At 35.6% G+C, this 20,320-nt stretch overlaps 1 long non-coding RNA gene across 1 annotated transcript; it reads right to left on the bottom strand.

Annotated features, from left to right (window-relative positions):
• Positions 1-15,548: 15,548 nt before the first annotated feature.
• LOC110390772 lies at positions 15,549-20,288 on the bottom strand. The gene is made up of 3 exons (XR_002433845.1): positions 20,203-20,288; positions 18,655-18,770; positions 15,549-16,689 (listed from the first exon to the last, which is right to left on the bottom strand). It is a non-coding gene; the product is annotated as an uncharacterized LOC110390772 (long non-coding RNA).
• Between the last annotated feature and the right edge of the window lie 32 nt (positions 20,289-20,320).

The following is a 20,320-nucleotide window of genomic DNA, read 5'->3' on the forward strand; positions in this document are numbered from 1 at the left end:
GATTTTGTTTAATATACCACAATAAAAAATCATTGCCTAGTGCTAAAACATAATTGGAAATGGCAGTGATGTGTTTCTTTTTTTTTATGGAAGGGCTTGATCCTGCAGAATTTTGCATGAAGCTCTTAGTAACCATTAAATTAGAAATTGAATCAGTCAACCCCTCTTCTGTTCCTGAGTCTTACATTTATCAGAAGCTGGAGCTGGATAAATGGCATAAATGAATTTTGCATTCATATTGCAACTTTTATCTGCACAGGGCAGCAAGAATGTAAGAGACATTTTTTTTTTTTAAATCCTGTTTTAGATTAAAAATAGTGTATTTGCTAAATAGTATGTGACAATTTATATTTATTATTTACTGGGGAAAGAGAAAAACTAAGCTGAAGGAATCTGACACAGGGAACATCTTATCAAAGAGTAGGATTTGTTATTTCTCAATATGGAATGGAAAACATTTAGCTGTGAAGTAGCAGTCTCTACTGCCAGCAAGCTTATATAGCCAATACAGTTGGGATATTTCCTTCTGACAAGCTGTGGTTATTAGTCATCTCATTTTTAAAGGCATTTATTTTTCATACATTAGGAAAAGAAGAGCAAGTCTCAGAAGGCTTGGGGGTAAGAACTAGCTCAGTCCCCTGTGGAGAGATTCACCGATTTTTTTTTCAAGTGATCTATTTAGTTAATATGCTGGAAAGGTTTTTGCAAGCTACTTCGAGCTGATTTGAAGCTGGCTTCAGAAAGAGCTCAGCTCTGGGACACTGGGCCGCACTCTGGTCTGGGCTCTAACTGCTGGGCACATCACTAAGCTCCTTGAAGGAAGCAGATGGGAAGCTCTAGAGAGGCTGTTAAATCTGTCAAGCATAGAGTCTTTCTTTGCCAAAGTTTGTTCCCTGCATCCCTGTCCAAAGTCTTTCCAACAACATGGGGGTTTATATCTCAGCATGAGAAGAGTGGTCACAGGTCATTCTAAAGAGGTAGTCAGTCTTTGCAAGGGCTAGATATCCAAACTTGATCTACACTGTTCACTACTGAATAGATAATTACAACAGCTCTTATGTCCTTTATTTTAATAAAAGCAGAATCAGTTACAGGGAAGAATTAATAGTAGAGAAATTTTTTAAAGGTCCAGGAAATTATAATCTGCAGAAAACTAGCAATGAGTACGACAAAGCAATAGGTAATTTCTAAAAGACAACACTGGGAAAAGATATAGCCAGAAGAAAATTGTTCTTCTTCTTGCATACATCAGGAACACCTGAAATATCAGCCTTGTTACTCATGTGCTGGAAAACACAGATATTTTTAAAAATCATATTTATTTTCTCTATTGAAAACTCTTTTTAAGTTGTGTCATGGGAAATTACGTAGTGCCAGGGGAGAGTCGGATTGGACGTTAGGAAAAATTTATCCTCTGAAGTCAGGTGCTGGAACAGGCTGCCCAGGGAGGTGGTGGAGTCACCATCCCTAGAGGTGTTCAAGAAACATTTAGATGTTGTTTTAATGGACATGGCTTAGTGGAGAAATATTGGTGGTAGGTGGACAGTTGGACTGGATGATCTTGGAGGTCTTTTCCAACTTCAGTGATTCTATGATTTTATGTTTTATCCTGGAAAGTAACAAAGTGATACACTTAACAGTAAACATGATACATTGATATTTTACTGCATTAATTATATACCAGCACATCAGTAACTATAGATGGTATAAACCAGCAATTATTAAAAGTTTCAAAATCTACAATGTCAGCTAATTTACACCTAACGAATAAGAACTGGAAAAGCATTTACTGCACCATAAATATTGATTTTGAAACATATCTGAGCATTATGAAAACCTGAGGGCTCTTGAAGAAAGCCAGTGTCATGCAAATATTATTTGAAAGAGTAAATAGGAAAATCTAGTCATGCCAGACTATTTATTCATACACTAATCTTGTGAATGGTCTTGCAAGGATTTGGATTCAATCAGGAAAGAATTCAGGATTAACAATAATTAATGCCATGGCAGCCTTTTGCCTTTGTGATGTTTTAAAGACTTTGTGAAACAATTCCTGTGTTATTTGAGATAAAAAATTTCGCTGATAAAAACAAACGATATGTAGGCATAGGGTTCTCACTATCTCACTCACTGATCTTAATGCTCTATAGGTACAGCCAGAAATTTTCAGTTTTTTAAATTATAAATTCACATACTTGCAAGGATTGGAAGGCACCTCTGGAGATCATCGAGTCCAACACCCTGCTAAAGCGGGTTCCCTACAGCAGGTTACACAGGAGATTCCAGGCAGATTTTGCAAATCTACAGAGAAGGAGACTCCACGACCTCTCCGGGCAGCTTACTCCAGTGCTCTGTCACCCCCAAAGTAAATAAGTTCTTTCTCATGATCAGATGAAATTTCCTGTGTTCCAGTTTGTGCCCATTGCCCCTTGATCTGTTGCTGGGCACCACCGAAAGGAGCACGGCTCCATCCTCTTGACTCCCATACTTTAGACATTTAAAAGTTTCGTTCCAGTCAGAAACAAATCCAAATTCTAAAATTACATTTGTGAAATGGAACTTACATTTTCTGCACAGTTTTAGAAACCCAAACCTAATCTTCCTTTAGTGAGAGAAAAAGGAAAGTTCTGCTTGTGAAAAAATGAATAGGATACTCTATAATCTTCTGTAGCTATAATTTGCCTTAGATTTCCCTAAAGATATGACTACATTCCTGTATTTGTGTAGTTTATGTTATGCCATGAGAATTCCACTGAAATTAATGGCTTTACACATAATGAGTTTCCATACCATAAGGGAGGGAAGAATTGAGACTCTGATACTGCATATGAGTTGGAATTTCCCAGCAGTTGTTTTACTGCCTCCACTTATTTAGATCATTAGTATATTCTTGATTTTGGAATCTCTTGTACTATATTATGCATGTTCCCATTAAGTAAGTCCATATTTACAAGGCTGAGAGAAGGATGCCAAGGAAGAAAAAAACCATATTAATTGTATGAAACTACTGCAGAAAATTTTCATGTTAGTCTTTATCTTTCCTATTGCTTAAGAAGGCCAACTCAGAATTACCAGGGCATAAGATGAGAAAGTACCACAGCGGGCATTTCCTGTAGAAATATGATGATTTAGACCTTTTACAGCTTGCTGATCATATTAAAAAGCCCTTATATGCATTTACATGGAATGTAAAATCCTTTGAGAGAGTGACAAGTAACACTAAATTCCCTCAACTGAAGTTCAGATAGTTTTAGTTGGAAAACCTCAGCAGAAGCTTTACCAGTTTCATACCTGACTGCAGTGCTGTGGGCCTAAGACAGTTAACTCCCACAAAGCTCCACACCTAAATATTTGAAGTACAGATCATTTTGCATTGTGGGAAGATCTGACATATCCACACAATACTAAACACATGATTCTTTGGGTTTCCATTATCACCAATGTACGTGAGAAACAATCTTTTGAAATGTCAGAGAAAATGTTGCAAAAATTCCTTAAACTAATTAATTAAAAAAAATTCTTACTTCCATTTTGATTAGCTATGCTGCCAACATGAAATTACTGGTGTATTCTATGCAATGCCCAAATCCAGGGTAATATATCACTGAGTGTAGAACCACAATTTGATTATTTCAGCACGAAGTAGCTTTGCATCAATGTTCTATTTGGAACTGCAAAGTTATGAAGTGTACATGACCTAGCTGTACTAGCATGCTCTGGAATTAAATCCCAGTTAGTGGTTACACTGGTTCTTCCTCCCTTTCTACTCCCGACTTTCCATCTTAATACTGGTACAGTACATGTTAAAATAAGAATCTCTTTTCTTCAAGCTCAAATTATTTTTTATTTTCACTTGAAGTTTGTAATAGTTCAGTGATAGTGGCTACTTGGTTGTTTCTTATATCATTGTGGCAGTTTTTATTGATTTATTTCTTTTTAATTAATTTGTGTGGCTTGTTAGTGGTAATGTTATTTATGTGGAAGTTGGTAATAAGAATGAAGACAGATCTGACATGCAAAGATATTGTATTTAAAAGATATAGGACTTGAAACAAGTCAAAGGATCAATTAAAAAACCTAAAAAACATTTTGGCTGCTAATAAGGTCAACATGTTTCTACGCATATTTGAAAGTGCAAGTTAAGAGTGCTGTCACTGACGTTTGAAAACTAATAGAACAAAATAAATTAAATGACTTCTAGTCTCTGCATATTTACTGAAGGTTCTCTTAGTAATACCACAGCTTATTTAGTATTTAATATTTTATATTCATATGCCTTAGGAATGTCTTGAAAATTTCCTTCTTTAGGAAATTATATCCAGAAATGTCTTGGGATCACCTGAAAATTGTTATTTGAGGCCAAATAGCAACAATTTTCTTTTACTATCCAGTAGAACTAACAATCCCTCATTGTCCTGACCAGCCTCACATGAGGTCTCCAACCACACATTTGCTCACGGATACACAGGCTTCACTATAGTCCCAGATCCTTCTCTGGAGCTTTAGGCATGTCTATGGTTCTCTTGGATTGACTCATTAGATGTGGGTGGATGCCTTGGACCTACACTGCAGCCCCATCTGTTGTTACCCTTGACACATCAAATGGACCTTGGACTTCATTCACCTTCTGCCATGTCTGAGGCTGTTGAAAGAGCCTTGGTTCTGCTCCCTGTGTTTGGCAACTGCAGGACAGGGTCTATGGCTGAGGATATGGTCCTTACTGGGGTTACCTTGGCTCTCAGCTCGTCTCTCCCTGAGGGTATTAGGACCTTGCTGTGTTCCTAATGTAGGGTTTGAATAATTTTGCTGCAATCAGTACACTAAGTCTTCAGTTTTCATTTAACTGAGTTTAAACTGAGTGTTTACCGGATTTACTGCAGCAGAGGAAATTTTTCAATAAAGTGCAGAATAGCTGTTGTGCCTGAGCAGAATTTGTATCTGTATATTTGATCTGTATATCCTGCTCTTCAGATGAGGTATTGGAGTTGCTTAAGACTGTTGATTCCCTTGAGAAATATGGCAAAAAACTCCCTTAATTGAAGGATGTGGAATAAATCACAACACTGATCAATAATGCAGTATTTTACTTTAAGCGAGTAAGTCTGAAGATGACACGTCATGTAACCACGGAAGGAGTCTTTTAATGCCCTTATGCCTTCTTTATCTATTCTACTAATTTAAAACACAAATCAAAATATTATCAATCCCATGCCATTGGATAACCATAAGCTTCTTAAAAATATATATTTTTAACACCGCTATAATCTATGTAGACCTAGAGAACGGTAAAGCAAAATTTATCCCCATACTTAGAGCGCAAAAGATTTTAGATGAGAGTTAGCAAACCACAAATCTTTCATGTTTCTGTAGAAACAATCTAGCTAAAAGAATTAAAGTACTATCAGAGAAAGCAGAAGGAGAATAAAAGGGGTTGATGACTTACACTAGAAGCTTGTCCCAGTAGCTGTTGCCGTAGCTGTGACATTGATCTAATTGTATGCAATATACACTGCTGCCTGATTTTAGCAAAACAAACTTCTGTAACTGAAGAATATTACAGTCATTGTTGCTAGTGTTAATGAATGGTACAAAGACAGGTTCAAAGATCTTGAGGCTATGCTTGCTTGGACTGCTGAGCTTCCTTTAATTCAGGAGTCACTGTAATGTTGCCTGGCAGTAACTGTCTCATACATGCAAGACTTGAGTCCCAGAGCTAGAACTTTTCCCTGTTTGGAAAATTTGTCCAGTGCTCAAAACTAAAAATTTGGTGCTTAATATATGCAACATAAAAAGACAAAAAAGGATGTGCAGGCACAATTTTCTGTATCTTTCGTTCATGTGGAAGTCAGTTCCTGAGGCCTCATTTCTGTTTGTAAATCCGTGACTCCATTAGATTTCCACTCATGTATCTTCCCTATGCAGATGTGAAGATTTGCCTCTTTCAACTATGGAAGGTTTTCATAGTTTTGATGGTTCTGATCAAATGACTTATCTCTAGCTCAGCAATTACGGACAATTATTTTCTCTAATTGTAGCTATTTAGGTTAGAACCTGAAAAAAAAAATTCTCTTCCAAGATCTTTCCCTTTGTTGACCTTTGAAATAATATTTTACCATTACATAAAGCTGACAAAGACCTTCAGAGGAATTTTAGACTTGCTGTTAAACTTTAGTGGATGTTAATGAGCACTTCTTCCATGATCTGGAATTCTCTGACTTTGTAGTCTCTTTCTGAACCTTTTTATAATTCTGACATAAAAAAAAAAACAATGTGAGACAACGAATGCTGGTGTGATTATGCACTTTTTGAAAAACAACTCTTGCTCATTTTTTTTATATCGTTTGCCATATATTACCATCTTATTCCCTCAGTTCTTTAAGGTCAATAGTCCTTTCTTAACTCCCTTTTTCATATGAATTAGAATTTTAAATGCTGTTATTTTACGCTCCCTCAACTCTTTCATTCTGAAATGAAGAACCTGCTCAGTTTGATTTAACAAAGAAACCATTCTACATCTCTAATTATCCTCATTGAGCTTTTCTTCTGCTATAACTCCTTCAAATTAAGATGGGTAGAATTGTCAGCAATATTTAGCTACAGATTTAATCTCATTTCATATATTTCACAACCATTATGATCTCATTTAACTCGTGTGGGAATTTAAATTGAAATGTTGTCATCTGATGACTAATCATTCATTATCAATTCATTTTTATTCACCTGCCAACATACAGAGGCATTGATATTAGCAAGGCAAAGCCATGGATGCCTATATTACAGATGAAAATTAAGTGAATTGAGACCTGTGGAAGAATGCATATTGGTGTTTAGATTTTACTTCCATATAGAACAGGTGTACTGTCAGGAGAGTGTGGCTTTTGAGTGAGATTCTGTGGTAATATTCACAAACCTTCACTCTAGTTCTGCCTATGAACCATAGAACCACATACCTGCTGTTGATCTGACGCAAATGAAGATGGAGAACTCCTGTAGGGCAGAGCAGGGAACAGATCAGACTGTAAAATTAGTATTTTTTGTGATAATAGATAGACAGATAAACAAACCTACATTACTGTGACAATGAATGTAATAATTAAGTTAGAGCAAAAGACTGATCATAAAATAATGGAATCATTAAGGTTGGAAAAGACCTCTAAGATCATCTAGTCTTGAACACCTCCAGGAACAGTGACTTCACAAATTCCTTGGGCAGCCTCCAAAGAATTTGTTGTTGTTGAATCTGACAAATTTGACAAATACCCAAAATACCAAACACTGCATATAATTTTGCAGAGAGAAAAGGAATAAATTGTTTTTATTTTTTTAAATTCTTGCAGCCATTTTACGTGCATCTTGAGGGTTAAAAGTGGGCTGCCAACCTTGTAAACATGGTTGGAATATACTAACATTTGACAGTTTGCATATAGTTAGGGGGATGAACACTCCCTGGAATAATCTCTAACTGTGAGACGCACTCTGATGGTAAATGTAGGCATTGAACTGGTGCATTTATGTCTCTCCTACTATTATTTTCCAGTTTCCTTCTCTTGTTGTCAGATAGAGCACAAAGTTCAAAAATGGAAGAAGAACATTCTGAAGGAGACCAGAAATTCTCTATCACATACATCCGTCACTAGAGCTGATCTCTGGTTTTCAGTATTGATATTACTTTTTAATGTGTAAATAGGTGAAAAGCTATGGGCAAAAAGATTTACTGTATCTTCCAGAAATACTGTCCCATATAAATGGCTGTCTGTTAACTGAGGCCTGATCATAAAATTTTCAAAAAATGCTGTGTAATCCAACTCCATTTTATGTGTTAGAATTTTTGTCTCCTAAAGTTTAATTCATTTTTGTCTGCTTTTTCTTATCTTTTCAGCAGTTACACATCAAAGTCAATCATTCAGGCATTAGAAGGAGTTAGAATACAAATTCCCAAGGATGTATGTAGACAGTGCTTAGAGAATTAACCATAATTTCATTGACAAAGATGTTGATGTCCAGTGACTTTTTGTCTTGCCTGATGCACAAAATGGGAGGTAGTTGTCAATGAGACAATGTGTTGTCAGATTTATTTCCATTTTGGCATCTTAATACTGTCCTGAAAACTGGTTTCCATGCTTGCTTCTGCCATGCGAATCTGATGGTCTTACTGAACAAGTAATATAAACGACACTTTTGAATGATAGTCTTGACAGATCATTAGTATGTAGCTAATTCATGGACAATCTAGAAGCTTACAAATATAGTCAGTGGGATCAGTAATTGGAGCAGATAAAACCTAAGTTGCCTGAAAAGCCGGTCCTGCAGAATCACAGATTGGTCATTCTAAGATGATGTGCGCTTCTGATATTAATGTCATTTTAATGCTGCCCATGCTCTGGAGAATCAGTAATCATATCATGGAAAGGTTAAACTCATTTTTGAATGACACAATACTGTATGGATTATCCATAAAGAAAAGCCTATTAATAAATTAATAATTCTACATTCACAGTAGTATTAAAGTAAAATGCAGGGAAAAAAATTATAATAGAACTGAACGATGAAAAGAGAAAAATAAAAAGATATCAAAATTATCCAAATTACATGGAATGAGACAGGTTGCTTGTGTTAAGTAAAAATGACCTCCAAACAGTGTCTTGCATAAAGAGAGCATATTATATTTTCACAGACAAATATAGGAAAGCATAAAGTTGAAGTGTATGACACTGTAGTCTCTTAATATTCTTTTAATTTAATATTACCGTTTGCAATTAAATATGCTTTAATATAAAGTTCAAGAAATTGATGGTAAACTGAGGTAGTACAAGCTGCAGTTCCATTAATTTTGGACAGAATAGAAAAAAAGACAAAGTAATAAATTTGCCACAAAGGTTATGTTTGCAATAGTCTGGGGATCACATAGTAAATAACAAATTCATTCTTAGATAACCTTCACTGACTTATGCCCAGAACTCAGGTAGGAGGAATTGTAATGTATTAATTTACAACCAGCTACCGTTACTTACAACACGTTAAGGAATGGTAAAGATGGAACCTTAAAATGACTGTAACTACTCTTGAGTGAAAACACTAGGCCAAAGAGGAAAGCATGAACAGAAATTTCAGTTTTAACACAGGTTCCCTCCTAAATCTTAAAGGGCAAATTTTCCTGTGTATCCGTATAAAATTTAGGATCTGATATTCAAAAATTCTGATCATTTTCAGTATCTATAAATGAAACACTTTGTTTTTCAAAGAAACAACTTGGCAAACAAACCTAAACTTCAGAGCATGCATTTAAACATAGCCTTTGACATGCACATTCAGGTTTCACCACCTGAATCTCCTGACTTATCTCAAAAACTGCAAGAAAAATTGTCTTTTCTTACTTTGCTCAAAGTTATAGGAACAGAACTTAAAAATAGGTATTCATTTAATGACACCTTTAAAAGGATTCATATTCTTAAAGTTAGTATTTTATAGCCGTTTTTGATGCCTCATTGTAGGAGTAGCAGTTAAATGTCTACTAAGGACATTTAAAAAGCTAGGAACTTTTACTATTTTATTTTGAAACCACCGTCACCAAAACCCAAAGCTTTTTGTAATTAAAAAGTAATTCAGAGATATGGACTTGGCTTTTAAGTTCTGATAGAGTAGCAGAGATACAATGTGTCAGAATGCAAAGGAAACTGCACTCACATGGACACATGCAATCAGCATCAATATCTGAGTAGGTTATTAGAAAACAGTAGTTAGTTAAATTACTTCATTAAAATGCAATTGGCTGTCACAGTCATTGAAAATTACAGTGATACCTGAGCATGGAAGACACAGTCCGATATAGATGTTGTTTGGGTCTTAAAGCTTGCAGAAGTAGTTAATGAGATGGGACATGCCCTGTAAGAGATGATCTCAGTGACATAATCTAGATAAGCTAGTCTCTCATCCAGAAGTGATCTTTATTTTTCTTCTCTCTTTTTTTCTTTTCTGTCAAGATTTCAGCCTTGGGCAATATTCTTATTTAGAACCGGCTCTCCCTACTGTTTGGAAAAAAAAAAAAAAAAAAAAAGAAAAGGACACATAGACTCGAGTATCTCAAATATAAAATTTTTGATACAAATTTCACATTGCCTTAAGCATCAATTTATGAAAACCTCTGGCAAGACTAAAAGAGTAGGTAAATCGTGTTTTAGTTCAAGTGGTCGTGATAAAACACAGTTGCTGTGTGTAGAGCAAAGATTTTGGTGAACTCTGAGTTCTAATTTCAATTTTAGATACACATGGTTAATTTTAAAAACAACTTAGGAGGACACTCCAGAAAGAAAGGGATCTTCACATTAAAAAAAAAAAAAAAAAATCAACTTTCAACAACGAAGACTTTTTTAAAAATTGTGTTCTGCCTGTGCTCATTTTTCTTCCCATCATAAGAAATAGGTCTACTAAAGAGTTGCTATAAAAAAAATTGTTTACTGAAAAAAAATGCCAAACATTTTGGCCAAGAGAACTTAGTACAATTTTAGACAAAGCTGACTATTTTGATGTCCACAGTAAGACTGCCATACAGCAAACCATTTCTTGTGTACTTCAGATAATCAGGTTCTATTTCGGAATTCTCAGCAAATAAGACAAGTTCTCATATCTCCCAACCATGAAAAGATAGTTCTGTAAATTTTTCCTAGGCTGAGATTATAATTTCCTTCTCTTCAAAGAATTACTAGCCTGTTAGATTTTATTTCGAAGTCACTGTTTAATGTGAAACAAAATTCAACTCTATCTCAGTAGAAACATTGCTCTAGAAATTTAAACTAAGTTGTTCTTTGCAGAAGGTATTCTGAGGAAATTCAGCAAAGATTGCAAGTAAAAGTGATTATCTGAATATTTTTGGAGGATATATTTTGACAAATAACCAAGTAACCAAATTTTACCTTATCTTACACAGATGTATAAGTCAATATTTATTTGTGTTGAATAGACATTCAAAAGAGTGAGCTTTTCACGTTCTAAATAACAATAATAAATATCTGGTTCAAAAGACAGATAAAATCCAATCTCTTTTGGCTTTACAGAAGTGCTTATGTTCAATGTCCTGTGGCATGAAGTCATTTTGGTTCTACGGTCAAAGAATAAATGACATTACTTTATGTACTCTTGATTTGTAACTTCTAATAATCCAATTGAGTTTAAATGTCCTGCTTGATCACTGCAGCTGTAAACAAAATCAAACACCAAGACTTCAGGAAAATTTTCTTGTTAAATCTACATTGAAGAAAGCTTCATTTTTACGTACAGTTCCTGACTGTTGCAGCTGCCACACAGGTAGTGAAATAACCAAGAGACCATATGGAAAAAAGATACATACTTTTATTATTTTTTCTTATTATCAAAAAGAAGCAAGCTCAATAGCTTGAAGAAGAAGAAGTTCTTGAAGAAGAACATTATTCTGTTTTTGTATCTTGTAGTAACAAAAGCATGCCTATAAAAATCCCTATTTCAAAACTAACCAGGTTTCTTCAAGCTAATTGTAGTAATCTTATTCTGCATGAAAAAGAATTGTTCAAAGTATAAAATCTACAAGCGCACTTGACTTGCTTTGAGATATGTTGTTCCTCAGAAGGCTATGAGACTGCAGGTTCAAATTTGAGGTCATGCTGCAAAAGCTCCTGAGACAAGCCTATAAACGCAGCTCTGTTATTATTGATCAGCTCTACCCATGCTTTAGTGCACTTATCTGGGATATGAGACCTACTGTTGAGGTATGCTGGTATTCCCTACTTACACAAACTGATTGGAAGAAGTAGTTTGGATTTTAGGGGAAAGATGTGAATAGTATTGATCTTTCTCCTGTTATGAAATACACACAGAAAAATCCCCATTGGGCAAAAAGCAAACTTTCTGCTTGCACATCTGCCAACAAGTAGGCTCTGAAATCGTGGAAAGTTTTGACATATGCCCAGCATACTGAATAGTTTGTATCATATAATAGTGACCGTAGAACGTATTTCAACATAAAGAACATCCAGAAGAACTGATTGACACTGGCTAAGTTTTGCCACTTTGACCTCACTGTGCTAGAATTAATGGAGATTTTGAATGCCTTCAGTATGACTGTGAGTGTTATCAGAATTGCTGCTTTCAAAACAGCATCCTATAAATCAGGAAAAAACCTGTATATTTTCTTTTGACATGAACATAAATGATATATTTCATGTTGACATCTTCCTTCTGTAAGTTTCAGAGACTTCCAGAGATTTCATTCTTAATACACGTCAGAGTAAATTTTAGTAGAATGCATGAAACATTTGTGATCCAGTGGGAACGATTAAGTGCCTTAGACTGAATCAAGTTGTTCACTCTTCTGTTTTAAAGGACCTTTGAAGGACCATTTTTTCCCTCTGTCTGAAGAAGTGGAAAGGAAAAACACATTCTTACTGGAAACAATTGCTACTGAATTCATTTATTTCTTTAGACTGGTTGCTTGTAAAGCACACTCAGAATTTTCTTCAGGGAAAAATACTAGAGAATCCTTTGGTAGAGACATTTCTGTACCCTTACTTGATTATCTGCTTCAAGCAATATGGAGCACAATTAATTAAAAAAAGGCATCCCACAGCTAATGAATTTCAGGAACATTTTTTCCCCTTAAAATTGTAGAGATCATAATTTCTGAATGCAGAAGCACTCATTATTGCTACAGGGATACTTTATGAGAATGAACCAAGTGGCAAAACCAGAAGCACAGGAAAGCAAAACTTAAATGCATGAAAGATTAAAAAAAAAAGATGAGTGGGTGTATATGAAAACAGATTTCAGAGTGGCCTTTATAATGCTGTACAAATAAACTGATACAGACTTATCTCTGAAGATTTCAAACTGATTTTACTGGGGAGAAACTTACACTAAGCCTAATGTAGAACAAACAAACAACAACAACAAAAAAAACCACAACCAAAAACATACTGAGGAGCCTCGCTAAGCAGTGTTTGTCAGTGTGGTAATTTCTGCTCCAGCTTTCCTGTTACCATGGTTACCTGCTCAGTTTCCACTGAAGTCAGACTATGTGGCTTTATTTGCTTTGGAACTTGCAACATTTCCTCACACTTTGTACTGCCAAAATGAACATAATGAAAATGTTTGGTATCCTTTTCTGGTTTCTGTGCCACCACACTGATGGTGAGTATGTGCTTTGAGAGGTTGTATTCTCACCTTGGTGGTCCATTGCTTAGAATTGTCTAAGAGAGTTCTGGCATTTGGAGAAAACATGGGGAGTTCCAAGGGTGCTGCTTAACGGTAGCATAGACCTTGTCCTAAGTGAAGATAATTTTTCAAAGTAAATGACTCAGCTGTTAGTATAAACCTGAGAGATCATGAGTAGATAAGAAGCAGTCAGTGTTGTTTTGTCAGGACAAATCACCTCAACATGCCTAGCTGCTTCATTTGGTGGGATAGCTGCCTTGGTGTACAGAAAGGGGAATTTGAGACACTACATGAATTTTAGTATTTTTAGAGACCTAGACAATAGCAATCTACATTAAATCATTGTAAGTTAATTAAGATTAAATTATTCATTTATTGAACATTCCTCCAACTTTAGGAAATTTCAAATGAAGTCCTGTGCAAGAGCCTAATCTATATTTCAATCAGTTAACTGGTGAGATGACAAATCATGTGGATTAAATTTCTGGATGACACTAAACTGTGAGGTGACAACAACTTCACAACACAAGTGGGCTTTAAAGAATTACCCTGCAATCAGTAATAACCAGTTGTTAAAAAGGTGCAAATGCTCTGCCTTGTGGAAATTACATCTTGTTATACAAAATATATAATTATGGAATAAGATGTACTACATCTGGAACTAAGATAGCAGTATATGATCTGAATATATATCAATAATGACATGGTAATTAAGAAAATGTATCCTTCTAGATGATGTAAATCACTAAGAGAATATCTAAGGAATAAAACAGAGGCATTCTTCTCTGCTAGTAGTGCTGCAGCTTCAAGTTTTGAACTCTTTTAAGCAATATGTCCAATTCCGGGTGTGAAATTTTAAGAAAGGCTCACAGCCTTTTTAAAAAAAAATAATTGGAATGAATCAATGGGAAAGCAAGAAAAGTGACCTCACGTAGAGAAAGGTGTCATAAGTCTGTTAAAGAAAAAGTGCAGGGAATTTTATGAAAGGTGAAAGGAAAAGGTGAAATATGAAGTGGAAATATGATGCCACCATGCTTATATGCAACAATTGGAAACATCCTCAGAAGGCAGGATGAAATGCAGTTAACTTGAAGTAACAGAGATTCAGTTTAAATATTGGAAAATTATATTTTAACTACAAAGAAGGAAAACAATTGACACAACTTGTCCAGAGAAGCCTGGAATTCTGATCACTTGCAGACCTTATGAGTAGTGTTCTCTGATGTTTGTGAGGGGAGTGAAGAAACTTCTTACTGAGTTCTCAGTTATCTAAGTAATATCTTAAAAAGTTGTTCTCTATCTGGATTCAAGCTGTTTCTAGAAGAGGGTTCCTTCAACTGCAGCTGAGTGTGACAGAGGATATCTTCTCTGACACAGGAGAATATCACATTTTAAGTGCACAAAATTCTGTTTTGTGTTGGATTGTCAGACACATTCAACCTCAGTCTCTCTATCCATTAGAGGAATTTTCTATTCTCTGAAGAAACAAAGCATCTTCTGTAAATAATTTGGTACTAGTCATACTCAGATAAAGCAACAAGATTAAAACACCTTAGGAAATTGTTTCAAAACCAAGACTGAATATAGAAAGACTTCCAACGAGGAAATAAATAGAAATTTCATCCATTACTGAAGACTGTTTGTAGACAGAAATTTTACTTAGTCTGCTTTTTCTTTAACTGCCTAGGCATTAAAATAAGACATCAAATCTTTGTTGTTGTGTTCTTGTCACCTTTAGTGGTGAACCAGGCAGACAATGGAACTGTAAAAATTAGCTTCAGATTGGTTTTGTCATTATTTTTTAAAATAATCTCTCAGGAGACACTGGTTATCTATTTGCTCTGTTCAGAAATGTATTTTTAAAAATAATTTTGTGTGGAGAAAAGCATATCTGTAATTTGACATCAGATGCAGTTCTTGGTTTGGTTTGAAGCAAGTAGTTAGACTATTTAGCAATCCTAAATCTGCCCCATCCCATTATATTGTCTGTCTTTTAAAGAGTATCATGCACTGATTTTCAAGAAACCATATTAAAAAAATAAAATGGTAGAAATCAAAGGTTGAACTGATTAACTATTTCAAGTAAAAAGCACAAATTCCCTGCTGTTACCATTTGTATGGTAGATCACATTGAATCCCTCTGCCTTTGAAATTTCAAGGTAGATTTAAGAGGTAATATTGATGAAAAATAAGAGTACCATATTGTCAGTCTAATTATTAGAGTCAAAACAGAAATATATATATTCTTAAAAGAAGCAGAGACTATCATCTTTAAATTCCTTCTCATATTATTTAACCAGTTTTTGAGCCCCATCGTATGCCACACTTTTAACTCAAAAAAATGGTACAGAAACCCAAGTTTTAATCCATTTCAGATTCAAGCATTTTTAATTCAAGTAAATAGCCACACAGCACATCACATAAAAAAGCTTGACCTACAGTTTCTCTCACATCCTTAACCCAGTTTCCTTCAAGTTATGATAGCTTGACATTTCTAGCTTAACCAAAAACTACTTTTCTGAAATCTCTGTTCTGAGTCCGCTGCTGGATGTCTGACTAAAGACTCCCATTGGCTTTAATGAGCTGGAAATCTGCTTCTTACAACTAATAAACATAGACCACTCCAAATCAGTATCAGACGCCTAATTATGGATACACCTAATTACAGACTCTGCCATTTGTTACAAGCAAACATTTATCTCACAGGATACAGTTTTACCTAAGCAAAAAGCTTCAGTACTAAAACTGATACTGTGAAATACTTCAACTACATTAAAATACAACTATTTTTCTTCCTATAATTCTACAGCAGTGTTTTAAGCATTAGTGTAAATGTATTCATGCAATATTTAACCCAACAGTCATTTAGGAACTAAGAAAACAAAGTTCTGTACATCCAAAATTCTGTCAAAAGTTTACTCAATTTGTAGGCTCAGGACTCCAGAGAGTCCTCCCTCTCAGGGCAGGTTCAATTTCAAGCAGATAATCCAGGTGACTGTGGCACATCTGAGTTAGCCTGCCCAAACATAATCTGTATTCTTTGCCCCGTTTATCTCAGTAAGATTCCTCCAAATATGACTCTATATTGTTAACAGAACATGGACAAGAATGTCCACTAAAGTTGTACTGAAGCCAAACATTTCTGGTTATTTCATTTTCTCAAGTAGATGACTAAAGCCAGTTTATTGCTATACCAGGGAATTAGCAATAAATATATTTATTGTTACTGTATTCGCTTGTTTCATAGTGACTCGATTCACTGCTATAGCACTGCTGCAGAGAGTTTACAGTCTGATTGAAAGAGATTATTATTCTCCACAGGAACTAAGCACAGAATGATTTTTTTCCTCTAATTCTTCCCCCCCCCTCTTTTTGTTTTATCAATTTGTTTTTTTGCCATGGAAATTGGTTGAACAGACAGATGTTCTGTGACAGTAGATGATGTATCTCAGATGTACATTCACTCTGCATGGTATAGGCAGGTTGGAAATTCGCAGTGAAGCATATTGCCTGGGGAACATAGGTCACATTACTCAGAGATGAGAGATAGTGATTATAGTAAGTTAGTTTAGACAGTAAGTATGGTAAATTAGTTCTCTCTTTGGATTATATTGCCTTTATAAAGAAACAAGTCATATTTCTGTTTTTACTTAGTAAAAGCAAGGCTTTCTAGTGGAGAAAGTGGAACAAAGAGGGAGAAGATAAAAAAAAGCTCAAACAAAAAAAATAAAACAATACCACTGCTTTTATCAGCAGATACATCTATTTCTTTCACTCATATGGGATAGCGAGTATTATCCCATGTATGGCACCGTGATTTCAGAAACCCTCTGTGATTTCTTGCTCTCAGACTTACAGAGCAAACTTGCTGCATAACACTGTTACTGGTTGCAGGATTATACCTATGTCACCTGTAAATCATTTGTTTTACCTGCACAACATAAGAGATGCTCTGAGAACTCTGGATGTATTGCAAGTTACAAGATTTAGAAAGCAATGAGTTTAGTGTTTTTTCATGGTTAAAACAACTTTTCTTTCACTAGTTGTAATGAAAGCCTTCTTCAGAGAGGCAATAGGAAGGAGAATCCAGATATGAGCACCTGTTCCACACAAAGTCAAGAGCAATAAGGGAAATTATTAAGTTTCCAGGATATGAGGTTTTAGAGACTTTTCCAGCTTTTCTTAGGATTCCTGTGACATATAACTTCTGATTTTTAGTGGGGAAGATATCCCTAATAAAGCCAGAGACTTTCACAACTGTTTTCCACATAATTATGCAAACAAAGGCATTGGAAACCTAAGCAGAAAAACAAGACATATTGAGATGAAGGAAAAAAAAATGACAAGCTTGGGAACTCACTCTAATGGATCTCAAAGCCTACTTCAGTTAGGGCCTGGTTGTGAATTTATACTCAAAAGCATCCTCCAACATAATTGCAATTTTTCTGATGTAAACCAGCTTCCGCATTTCTAATACATCATCACCAATACAGGACTCCCAGCAGCACAGATCATATACTGAGGGACTGACCCAGTAAATCACTTAACATCCACCAGTGTTTCCTTGCTGTGATCTGTGCAACTCTGGCTGTACAGTAAGCAATACCTGAAGTAGATATTTTGTCAAATTTTTGACAGCTGTCAAATGCAATACCATTATGTGCTTTTGAAAGTGCTACTAGGAGGTTTTAATGTTAAGAAAGGGAGGCCTGAAGAAATGAGTGCCACAGTTTTTGAGCCTCCTATGAGAAATTTGAACTTAACTGTCCATCTGTAAAGGGAGTCTGAGTTTATGAAACCGCACAATTTATATGCTGCGCAATTTATGTAGTGCAAACCAGCAACAGTAAAAACATAGCACACGTGCTACCTTTCTCCACCAAAAGTTCTGCTTCAGCAAACACACACTTTGAACAGTTCCAAGTGAGGTTAAAACCAGTAGTATTGCCCTTTTATTTATATTTTGATTTTATATCAAAACTCTGCTCCTTTCATACAGCCTTTTTGTATAAAACAGGTTTATGTGCATCCAATCTACAATCTTTGATTTACCCTCCATTTTTCACATAACTATCCAATAGCTTTTCAGTTCAGTTGTTTTCTGTGTATTGATTATCTGAGGAGAAATTAAGTTAATCTATTGATTACTATTTCTGTTTGGGTAATTAAATTTTCAGTTCAGTCTTCTCTTGCACTGTGCTGCTGTTAGAAATGTGGCAGATTTTAGCCCAGCAGGTTCATAGCTGCAGTTTCAGTAAATGGCAAACTGATTGATTTGTAGACAGCAGAGCAGGTGAAGGAACTAGCAAAGTGCTGCAGACAAACCAACACCATAAATGTTATGTGTAAGCAGCAGTTATACCAAAATCAACTTGTGCCCTATCTTTGCAAGTTGTGCTTGCTGAAGAGGATACTACACGTCATTGATTGAGTGCTCCCTCCTCTACTCAAGTGAAACACCCCCCTAAGACTCACCAAAATGAGCTTGAGGCCTTATCTTCATCCAGCTGAAGATGTGCATTTGCAAATGAGTAATTCTCCTGAACTCTGTGTCAAACTTTCTTCATCACCACACAGATCAGAAACAATTTCTTTGAATTGAAAAAGTGTAAACACTGCAACTGAGGACAAAACTGATCCAGACACATTGAGCGGGGAATTAAGGCTTATCTCAAAGTTAAACCATGTTCTATGACTGCAAAACATCTAGGAGAGACTTTAAACACCTAAGAAATATAGTTAATTCCATATTATTACTTATTAATTAAAACCATCCATATGTACTCTCACTGCATCTGAGAGCTAAATCGAGCCCATATTAGGGCTTCAATATGTAATTGTCCCCATCAGATGTTTCACATTTCCTTTTTCTGAGATTGTTCCAAAAAGAATGAGAAGCATCTCCAGATTTCTCTTGCCTCTATATCTTGTATTCATGAATTCCACCTTTCAAATATTTTGTACCAAGTCAAAACTTAATTGTGACAAGAGGAGAAAAAAAGAATAATAAATTACAAATCTATTATAGTTTTTACCTTGCCCCAGATATGAAATTTTGTTTTGTATTAAATATTTTATCTCATAATTACTTCTTGCATTTTTGTTGCAACAAAGAAAATAAAGTATATTCACAACATATTGTTATGTCCAGATGAGAAATAGGCTTAACCTAAACTGTTAATGTAGAAACCTTGGGTTATTCCTAAAATTACATCCCAAGAGAAGAACTTCCACGCTCATCTCTTCTCTGCTGCCTATCAGAAGGTGTGGCAAATATTAAGAGTAATTCATATCATTTGCTGTTTACAGGTGTGCGTGTCTGTATAATGGTAGGCAAAACTCAGAGCTGCTGCATCCACTAAAGTGGTCAGACAACTCAGCATAATAAATTGGAGAAGGTAGTAACTATGCCTACTGACAGTGTTCCACTACACTGATGGGCAGTATGTCTCCCCTCTACCTCCAGATCAAGCAGGCTATTGATTTGGGGTTTCTGTATTACTCTTTCCGGAAGAAGGGCTTTCCCTACTTGCTCCCTTGACCACAGATTTCTCTTATATTAAACTGACATATCCCAGAGCTCCTCATGTCACAGTTTCACTTTCCATCTACCTATATTTGCCATCTGTTGTCCTTTTTTTTCCCCTCTGCTTATTTCTCAATGCACTATCATTCTCCAGAACTGAACTTGGAAATTAATGGCAATTTCAGCTCTCTGTCTAAAAACAGCTTTATCAGACTGCTAGAAGTGACTTGCATTTTCTCCTTCATTCCTTGAAATCCTAGTCAGCCCGGAAGCAGCTCAGCTCTGTGCAATTCTTGCATAATATACATGCATCACATTGCACATGTGCACTCGCATGCTGAAATGTGACAAGCTTAATATTTTTATGAACATAATAAGCCTTGACACATTAGGTCAGGCTAACTGCCCAGCTAATGCCACTCCTCATTGCCAGCTGTACCCAGTAACAGATGTTTCAGAATTTGTAAAGCTCCCAGAAGAGAAAATTATGCAAATACATTCCCATGGCAGGGATATCTTCACTGGTCCTCTCCCATAGCTTGTCCTGTGTTAGGTACTGGGGGCCGAGTGACTGCTGCACAGCCCACCCTGCAAAAAAAAAAAAAAAAAAGAAAA

This window comes from Numida meleagris, unplaced genomic scaffold (assembly GCF_002078875.1).
Source record: "Numida meleagris isolate 19003 breed g44 Domestic line unplaced genomic scaffold, NumMel1.0 unplaced_Scaffold193, whole genome shotgun sequence".
Taxonomy (NCBI): Eukaryota; Metazoa; Chordata; class Aves; order Galliformes; family Numididae; genus Numida; species Numida meleagris.